The sequence below is a fragment of the Sciurus carolinensis genome, chromosome 4 (assembly GCF_902686445.1).
Source record: "Sciurus carolinensis chromosome 4, mSciCar1.2, whole genome shotgun sequence".
Taxonomy (NCBI): Eukaryota; Metazoa; Chordata; class Mammalia; order Rodentia; family Sciuridae; genus Sciurus; species Sciurus carolinensis.
In genome coordinates, this window is record NC_062216.1 from 30,510,576 (window position 1) to 30,520,354 (window position 9,779).

Below are 9,779 nucleotides of genomic sequence, written 5' to 3' on the forward strand. Positions count from 1 at the left end.
AACCTCTCTGGTGACGTGTCCTATCTGCAACAGCATATGTCTGTAAAGGTAGGATGTGAATAAGAGCTCACGTATCAAAAAATCTTTGGACACTTACAGTGGATTCCATACAGTTTTCCCCTTGCTATGGATTTTGGACAAATAGTCAGTGTTTGCTAATTTCCAAGGTAGAGTGAACCTTTTTTTCCTGGAATGGTATGGTCTGACAGTAATAAAAATATTACTTGATTTGGGGCTTTTTTTTCCAGCACTGGAGTTACTAGAGACCTTAGCAAAGCCTTACTGTTTATTCAGAAGTTTTATTGACCCTATCACCTTTAATCCTCCAGATAAGTGCAGAAAGCTAGTAGGATTTTAAAACTAAAATTAGTACCCATTTACCTGCCACAAGAACACATCACAAGTTTCCCTTTGAAGTTGAATATTTTTCCCCCAATTTCAGGATCTTAGGTCCCTTTTCTATTGCCATAACTGAATAACACAGACTGGGCAATTAATTTTTAAAGGAAAGAGGCTCATAATTCTGGAGTCTGGGAAGTCCAAGAATCTGGCACACTGGCATCTGGTGAAGCCTTCCTTCTTCGTGCATCAGATCATGGTGGAGGGCATCACACAGTCAGACAGAGCCAGTATGCTGACCCAGGTCTCTCACTCTTATAAAGCCACTCATGTCATGGAAGTTCTATGCTCATAGCCTCATTTAATCCTAATTACTTCCCAAAGGCCTCATCTGCAAATAGCATTAACATGTGAGTATGCGGACTAAGTTTCCAACACATGAACTTCTGGGGGACACATCTGAACCACAGTAGTCTCATCCTTTGGGTAGACATGGCAAAGAACTACAAGCGACTCATGCAACATACTCAGTGTTATCACAAACAGGTCTGAGTTGCACTTCCTTCGCAGTCTCCCAAATAGCTTGTACATGACCTGAAAAACAAAGACTTTGTCATCTGGAAAAACAGCGTAGAAGAAATCCCTGGGAACAACACTGGGAAGAAAGCGAAGGAAATTTTGACTAGAACAGTTATTAAATTGGAGGGAATAGATACCTGGACTCATGTTTCCCAGCTAAAAACACACAAGGTTTAACCCACTGACAACAGGATTGACATTCTGTGAGATTTAAAATTAGGAATTACTGAGAATTGTTCAGAAGCAGATGACCTTTGGAGGAAGGCGTCTTCCACCACAAAGTATATTTCCAGATGGCAACTGCAGGACATGGACAGCTTCCACCCAACACCTACAGATCTAAGTCTAAATTACTGGGGCCACCATGACCATACTTGAATGTATATGCTCTCTCTCTCTCTCTCTCTTTTTTTTTTCTCCTTCGATTTTCTCCTTAAGCTCTTTTCTTTCATCATTATAGACTCAAAGCTCTGGATAGTTAGCCAGTGATTAATATTTCTTACCCAGTTGAAATTCAAGGTCTCTAACATTATTTTCTGTATCTTTAGTCATTCCCTGGTATGACTCAAACACTGAGAGCAATGTGTAAAATTTGGCCAACACAAATAGTCAAGCTCTGTGTTGTGCACACACTTTCCTGTGATTGCCAACCAGCTAATGCCAATCATTTGTTACAAAATATTTGGTTTTACTCATAATTGGGATCCATAACTGACTTTTTAATGTAGAAGAGGACACAACAGTATGAATAACCAAAATCAAAACTCTCTAGAAAGAATGATTTCTGCCTCCACAGAAACCACTCTCAAGGACCCTTTCTCAGAGATAACATCTGTAAACAAACTTTCATGAAGGAAAGACTCAAAAAAGGGAACAAGGAACAGATGGTTTTTATTTAGGACCTGCCTCACATTCACAAACCTTACAAAGGCTTACTATATAGGTAACTGATGGCCTATCAGGATCTCCCCAGGGTGACCTTTGGTGAACTCTACCTTGCCACATGGGTCTTGCATGAATACTAAATAAGTAAATATGGGTAAAGAATTTAAAATAATATTTGACATCCATTTGTATTTCAATAAATTTTGGATAGGGCATTAATGATAATTACTAATCAATATATAATTGTGTTATTAATGTCATCTCTGATATATTAATTCTTATTTCTTATATTTTTCTATTCTTTTACCCATCTATTTAAATGATTATTCAAGTGAATATAAAATACCAACATCACCTTTCTTTTCTTAAGCACTTTCAAAATGTTATTTTATTATCTTCCTCTATCAAATATCATTCCCCAAAATCTGAGCATAATAATATTTTATAACCATATAGTGCCTGTCTTATATCTAGCCATATTTTAATGGGGTTTATATATTCTCTATAATTAGTACTCCTAAAATCCTATGATATAGAAATTATTATGATCTATGTTATATAAGTGAGAAAACTGAGCTATGGAGAAGTTAAATGTATTGCTTTATATTCTAGAGTTAGCTTCACAGAGCCTAGATTCAGGAGACTGAATTACTTCCTTATACTGCCTTTTTAAGAATATTAATACGATCATTTTCTTTTTTTGTTACCTGATCTGTAATTTCTTTGGAGGAAAATTTTAGAGTTTTTCCTGGGTTTTTGATGTTATTGAGTATTACTTCTATGCACCTATTGTGATTTATATGACACACATGCAAGTGTGTCATTTCTGTGGAATCATTAGTGAGCTATCTTCAAATAATGTATGCAAACTTTTTCATATTAAATTTTCCTAGAACATCTTATCAATAAATAATTCACATTTTAACACTGTTTCTTATGTGTTGACTTTTCTTGTATTTTTATCTGTTCTTCCATACTTAATGCATTCTAGAATTTTTCACCTGATTTGACCTTATTTTGATTACTTTGATCAATGATTCTTCTCTCTTTCTCTAAGTACATATACATATGCAATCTTCCTGCCATAGTTTACATAATGTTACATAACTCATTTTTGGCACATCCATGTGATTATTCCAAAGATTATTGAAATTGTTCAACTCACCATAGTGATTTCATACCCAACTCTCACACTCAAGAAAGAATATTGGAAATAATGATTCACTAAGCTTGATGTTATTATAGAAAAATCTTGGTCAAATGTTTAAAAGTATATTATTTACAAATATGGGTGGTACAATAATTATAATTAAATTACTTGGGACCCATCTCATAATTGGTTTGAACAAGTAGCTGTCAGGTTACTGTTGTAAATATCCACTTGCTTATAAAATCAATTCCAAACTGTTTATTAAGGCATCCAGTTTCCTTTCACAATATAATCACAACCCCACCTTACTGGCTTAATTTCCTGTTACTTTTCTACTATATATCCTATTTACCAACAATGCAAGAAGAGAAAACTTTATTCTCCAACTACACTGGGCAAACTCTCATTTCTGGGAAATTTTCATGCCATTTCCATGGTTGTAAGAGTTCTTTCCAGTCTTGATGTTCATTGAAATACATATTTGTGCAATTCTTAAGTTAAGGTCAAATGTTCTCTTCTAATACAGAATTCTTTCTTCCTATTTGCCTTTAGAGTATTAGGCCTTTTTATTTTGTCCTAATTAGTTATACATGACAGTAGAATGCACTCTGACACATCATACATAAAGGGAGTATAACCTTTCATTCTTCTGGTTGTACATGATATAGAATCACATCGGTTGTATAGTCATGTATGCACATAGGGTAATAATGTCTGATTCATTCTACTACCCTTCCTACCCTCACCACTACCTCCCTTCACTCCCCTCAGCCTAATACAAAGTAACTCTATTCTTTCCTAGCTGCCCCCACCTTATTGTGAATTAGTATCCACATATCAGAGAAAACATTCTGCTTTTGGGTTTTGGGGATTGGCTTATTTCACTTGCATGATATTCTACATGGAATGGATTCAAACTAAAAAGTTTCTTCTCAGCAAAGGAAATAATCAATAATGTGAAGAGAGAACCTAGAGAATAGGAGAAAATCTTTACCACATGCACTTTAGAGCATTAATCTCCAGGATATATGAAGAACTCAATAAACACCAAAAAAAAAAAAAAACTCAATCAATAAATGAGCAAGGGAATTAAACAGACACCTCATAGAAGGAGATATACAACCAATAAACAAATATATGAAAAAATGTTCAATATCTGTAGCAATTGGAGAAATGCAAATCAAAACTACTATGAGTCATCTCACTCCAGTCAGAATGGCAGTTATTAAGAATACAAGTAACATAGGCTGGGGTTGTGACTCAGTGGTAGAGTGCTTGCCTAGTATGTGTGAGGCACTGGGTTCAATCCTCAGCATCTCATAAAAATTAAAAAAAAAAAAGTCCATCAACAATTAAAAAAAATACTAAAAAAAAAAGAATACAAGTAACAATAAATGTTTGTGAGGATGTGGAGAAAAAGATGCACCCATATATTGCTGGTGAGACTGCAAATTGGTGCAACCATTATGGAAAGCAGTATGGAGACTCCTCAAACTTGGAATGGAACTACCATTTGACCCAGCAATCCCACTTCTCCTTTTTTATCCAAAGGACTTAAAATCAGCATACCACAATGAAGCAGCCACATTAATAGCAGTTTGCATGTTAGAGATATTTATTCATCCATTTGCTGTTCACTATAACACAATACTACAGACTAGATTCATTTTAATAAAAAGAAGTTTATTATGTCTGAGGATTCTGGATGTCCAAAGTTGAGAGACTACATCTAGGGATGGTCTTCATGCTAACAGTGTCCCAAGGTGGTAGAAAGTGTCACCTAACAGCAGAGAGGGAACACATGGGTGTCTTCTGGTCTCTTTATTCTTTTCTTATAAAATCACTAAGAATCAATCATGAGGGCTCTGCCCTAATGACCTTATGTAATCCTAATCACTTTCCAAAGACTGCACCTTTAAGTGCCTTACATTAAATTTCCATCCTTTAAACCTCAAAATGGGAATTAAGTGTCAACATATGACATTTTGGGGGACACACTCATACCATATCTAAACCCTAATACTTAGTAAATGCCTGAAGAGTGAAGGTATAGCTGTTTCTTCTCTCCCTTTCCCTCCATCTTTCTCTCTTCAAATAACAATCTGATTGCGTTGGTCCTTGTTTTAACTTTTAACTTTAAACAGCTTATATACAGGTTATATCTCACTCATCATAGTTTTTTCTTAATAACATGGAGCACAGTAGTTTGTTGAATTTAATTAAAAGTGAGCAAGCTATTTGAAAGATATCCATTTATTATTTTATCAGCTTTTTTGATGTAACACTGACATAAAATAAACTTCACATATCTAAATTATACAACTTGATACATTTTAACATTTGTATCTACCCAGGAAATAATCATCACAATTCTTGTGAACATATCCATCATCCTCAAAAGTTCCCTAGTTTCACTCCCTTCTGCTTTTCCCCTGCCAGTCTCCAAGGAACCACTAATCTGTTTTCTGTCTTATAAGTTTCTAGAACTTTATACAAATACAAGTATACGGTATGGACAAATGAGCTCTAATGAATAATCCCTGGATTTTTCTGCTTATCTAATTAAAATGCTTTCTTGTAACGATGAGGTAAAAGTTGACTTTCAGTAGGTTGAAAGGGAAAAAAATAAATAGAGGAAATGATACTAGAAAATGCTTTTGGAAAATATGGATAGGAAAGGTAAGAGTTAAGGGATAGCAGGAGTGGGAACTGAGATTAAATGTCGATACATTCAACTTTAAATGTTAGGTGTGCATTACATTAGGTTTCCAAAGAATATGAAATTTCATGGGCAGCTATGCAGCATAAAATAAGAAATAAAATAAGAGCAATACAATACATCAAATGTATGTATACAGATATTATTTTACATGTTAACCATGTTAGAAAATGAAAAATGATTAAGAGAATGCAAAATTTTAGCATTTTATTTTTTGGAAGTAGAGTGAAGGACTACTTTTTACTTTGTTCTTTTTGTATTGCACATTTTTTTTACAACTAGTGCATACTAATTTCATATATATAATATTTTTCTGCACCAGGCATGGTGGCACAACCTGTAATTCCATCAGCTTTGGAGACTGAGGCAGGAGAATCGTGAGTTCAAAACCCCTCAGCAATTTAGTGAGACCCTAAAAAACTCAGTGAGACTCTGTCTCTAAATAAAATCTAAAAAAGGGCTGGGGATGTAGCTCATGGTTAAGCGCCCCTGGGTTCAATCCCTGATACCTAAAAAATATATATAGTAGTTCCAGGGAACCACTAATCTGTTTTCTGTCTTACATGTAAGTTCACATTTTCTAGAACTTTATACAAATACAAGCAAACAGTATGGACAAATGAGCTCTAATGAATAATTCCTGGATTTTTCTGCTTACCTGATTAAAATATATTTATATAATTATATATTTATTTATATATAATTTATATATGTAAACTTTATATGTATAAATATATATATTTATTTATTTATATATAATTTATATATGTAAACTTTATATGTATAAACATATATATATATATATATATATATATAAAAAATTGCAGAATTCAAGGGAGCAGAAAGCCAAATTAGAAGTTAACCAACTTAAAGACACTTGAGCTTGAGTGTAAATTTGGTTATGATCTTGTTTGTAATGAGTCACACTGATACATTTTAAATGGTGAAGTGACATGATAAGAAGCATTCTTGGAGAAGGTATTTTTATCATAATATAGGTCAGAAAAGAGATATGTTAGGATATAGAGAAAATGGAATTGAAAGTGGAGAAGTAGGATAATAATTCCCTTAGGAATTAGGAATCTGCAACTTAGGAAGCAGATGGCAAGAAACTAAACTAAACTAGGTTTATTATGTAAGTTTGAACTTAAAAATTATATGCTAGTGACTATAAGGGTAAACACAGGTATGTTTGTTTATTGAAGATAAGAGAAAGAAAAATCCACTGAGTGAAATAGAATTTTTACATCTGTCATCTTTGCATATCCTAATAGTCTGATGGGGGTGGTTGGCACAGAGAGTTATTTCTTTTTCTATGGATGAGAATACAGAGTGAAAATGTTTTACTGAAGCTTACACTATTCTTCAAAATTCATACGTCCATTTCTGATAATGTGTCTTATTTTTCTCCTCACCACATTATATAGGAGACTATGAAGACAGAAGAACCAGATGAAAAATAGGGAAGCAGGGAAAACAAATTAAGGTTTGGTTCTGTTGAACTTGGAGTAGCAGAAGGATACATAACGGAGTACAGGAATACTTTGTGGATCTTGTCCAAGTCATTTTTATTGTTTTGGTTTGCTTTGGTGTTTGGTTTTTCCAGAACTCAATCCAAACATTTCATTATCCCAAAATATTGATAGGAATTTCTTCATTCCTTCCCTTTTCTTTCCTCACTTGCTTCTCTCCTCCTTCTTTCTTCTTTCCCCTCCATTGCTCTCCCTTCCATGTTCTTTCCTTTCTGTAGAACTCATCTTGTCCTGTGTATAACCCACCATCTAAACAGACACCAACCTATCCATTTATTACCTATTTTTCCTCACTTTTTTCCCTAGAGAATTCATGGCCATTTACTACATATAAACAGTGCATAAATTAGAATCAACTAATTGTAAGAAAATATGCTTAAGAAAATAAGATGAAGAATGAACATGGAGGAAAGAATTTAAAACTTGTGAAAAAAATATTGAATATTCTTGAGTGAGTTACTTTATCAATGATCTTTTTCTTGAAGTCAAACAATTTATTTATTTGTTTTTAAATACAATTGTAAGTTCTTGACAGAACACAGGCATTAAAAATACAAGGTTTTTATAGGAATTTCATTATAACAAAATAGTTGTTTTAAAATTAGAATGATTTCATCCATCCTTATTATATTTTAGGATGCAGATAAGCTGCAAGAGTAATAACAGGAAATGCCTCTTTTCTGAAAGAACACCATAAAATACTATAGATAACATCACTTGTTATTTGTGTTGAATAGGTCATTTAGAGTTGACAGCATACATGAATAATTACAGTTTATCTTATATTTTCTACAGTAATCTATTGTTTAGTAAAAATAACTTTCTTAGAGAAATTCACACAGCACTGTAGTGTTTAAAAATGATGGTCATATTCTAAGAAGACTCTAATAATTCTAAATGTCGATAGAACTAAGTGTGAACAAAAACCATGCTGATAAAGATTTTAATTGACTTTAAACTGTTCTGTGAATACCATAATTTTGAATTAAATTTTTTTAGCAGGGGCCTCTCACTTCTTTTCCCTATATGATCTCAGCTCCTGAATTCATTTAGATACAACAAAAGAGCCAACAGTGGAGAAAATGTAAGAGGAAAATGCAGATGTCACATACACAAATTCTATATTAAAATCATTCCAGAATTAAGGTATGTAAATATACTGCCTCAAAAACAATACAGATAAGCTTTAGTAACCACCATTTTTAAAAGAATTACTTCTTATATTTGCCTTATCCAATCATATACATTCAAAATAAATTTTACCTCAAACCATACTCTTTAGAAGATGAAAGCGCTGTTACTTTTTTAAGAATGGAGAGATTTCATTCAACTTTCTATTTATTTTGCTGTCTTGAATTTATCATTTAATCAAATGTTCTGTCCTATTGAACCTTTATTTTTTGTCTCTTGAACTTTTACCAACTGAATTCAAAACTGCCTTTTTTTATTGACATCTCAATCAAAGCAATCTTTATTTCTAATTTTACCACCTGTGACATTATTTCATTTTTAACTGTCTATTGGAATGTATTCTCTCGAGGACACTGGTTCTCAAAATGTGGTCCCAAATCAGCCGCAGCACCTGAGATCTTATTAGAAACAAAAGTTTTCAGGCCTTGCTTTCAGTCTCCCAAATTAGAAACTCTGAAAGTAACAATTCTGATGCAGAATGATGTTTGACAAGTACAGCTTGAAAAATTCCAATGCCTGAGCTTAACTCCACATCAATTATATCAGGATTTCTGTAGTTGGGGCTTTTTAACTTTAAAAAAACTCCTTTGGTGTTTATGTGTATCCATGATTAAGAATCACTATGACAGGAACAATTTCTGAAGTCTGTGATTCTGGACTTCTGATCTAATGATATTTCTGACTCCTATTTATTTTGTATCTTCTGCCCAAAATAGATGAATGGAATTCCTGCTATATTTGTCAAGGAGTTGCCCTAGTATGTTTATAACTATATCAGTAAAGCTTAAAAGATGCAAATATTTAGGATTAAGTTGATATTTTAATGATCAAACTTGGGATCAACACCATCATCAGGGCTGGGGTTATGGATCAGTTGGTAGAGTGCTTGCCTTGCAAGCACAAGGCCCTGGGCTCAATCCCCAGCACTGAGAGAAAAAAAAAAAAAATACCATCATCAAATCATCTTTACTTACTCTCAATAACTAAATTGATCCCCAACTACTCCCTCCTGTCTCTCACTTCCTCTCCTCTTCCCCAAACCCACCTGAATAGTGCAAGAATTGGAGCTCATCTTCTTACTCATAGGCTTTACCCTGCACATTTCTTTATTCATACCATTGGCCTTTCTAAAATCCATGTCTCATTTCTTTTTTGTTTAAATCCATTAAATAGTTCCTTATCACCCTTATGTTCCTTATGTTCATATAGCTCTTTTCTTCATGAACCATTAACTCTTCAGTCTCCCTATAATCCTCCTTCTCATTTTCCTCCTCCATATTCTTCTATTCCAGTTTTTCAAATTATGGCCAAATACACATCACATAAAATTTACCATCTTAACCATTTTAAGTGTACAGCTCAGTGGTATTAAATACACTCATAA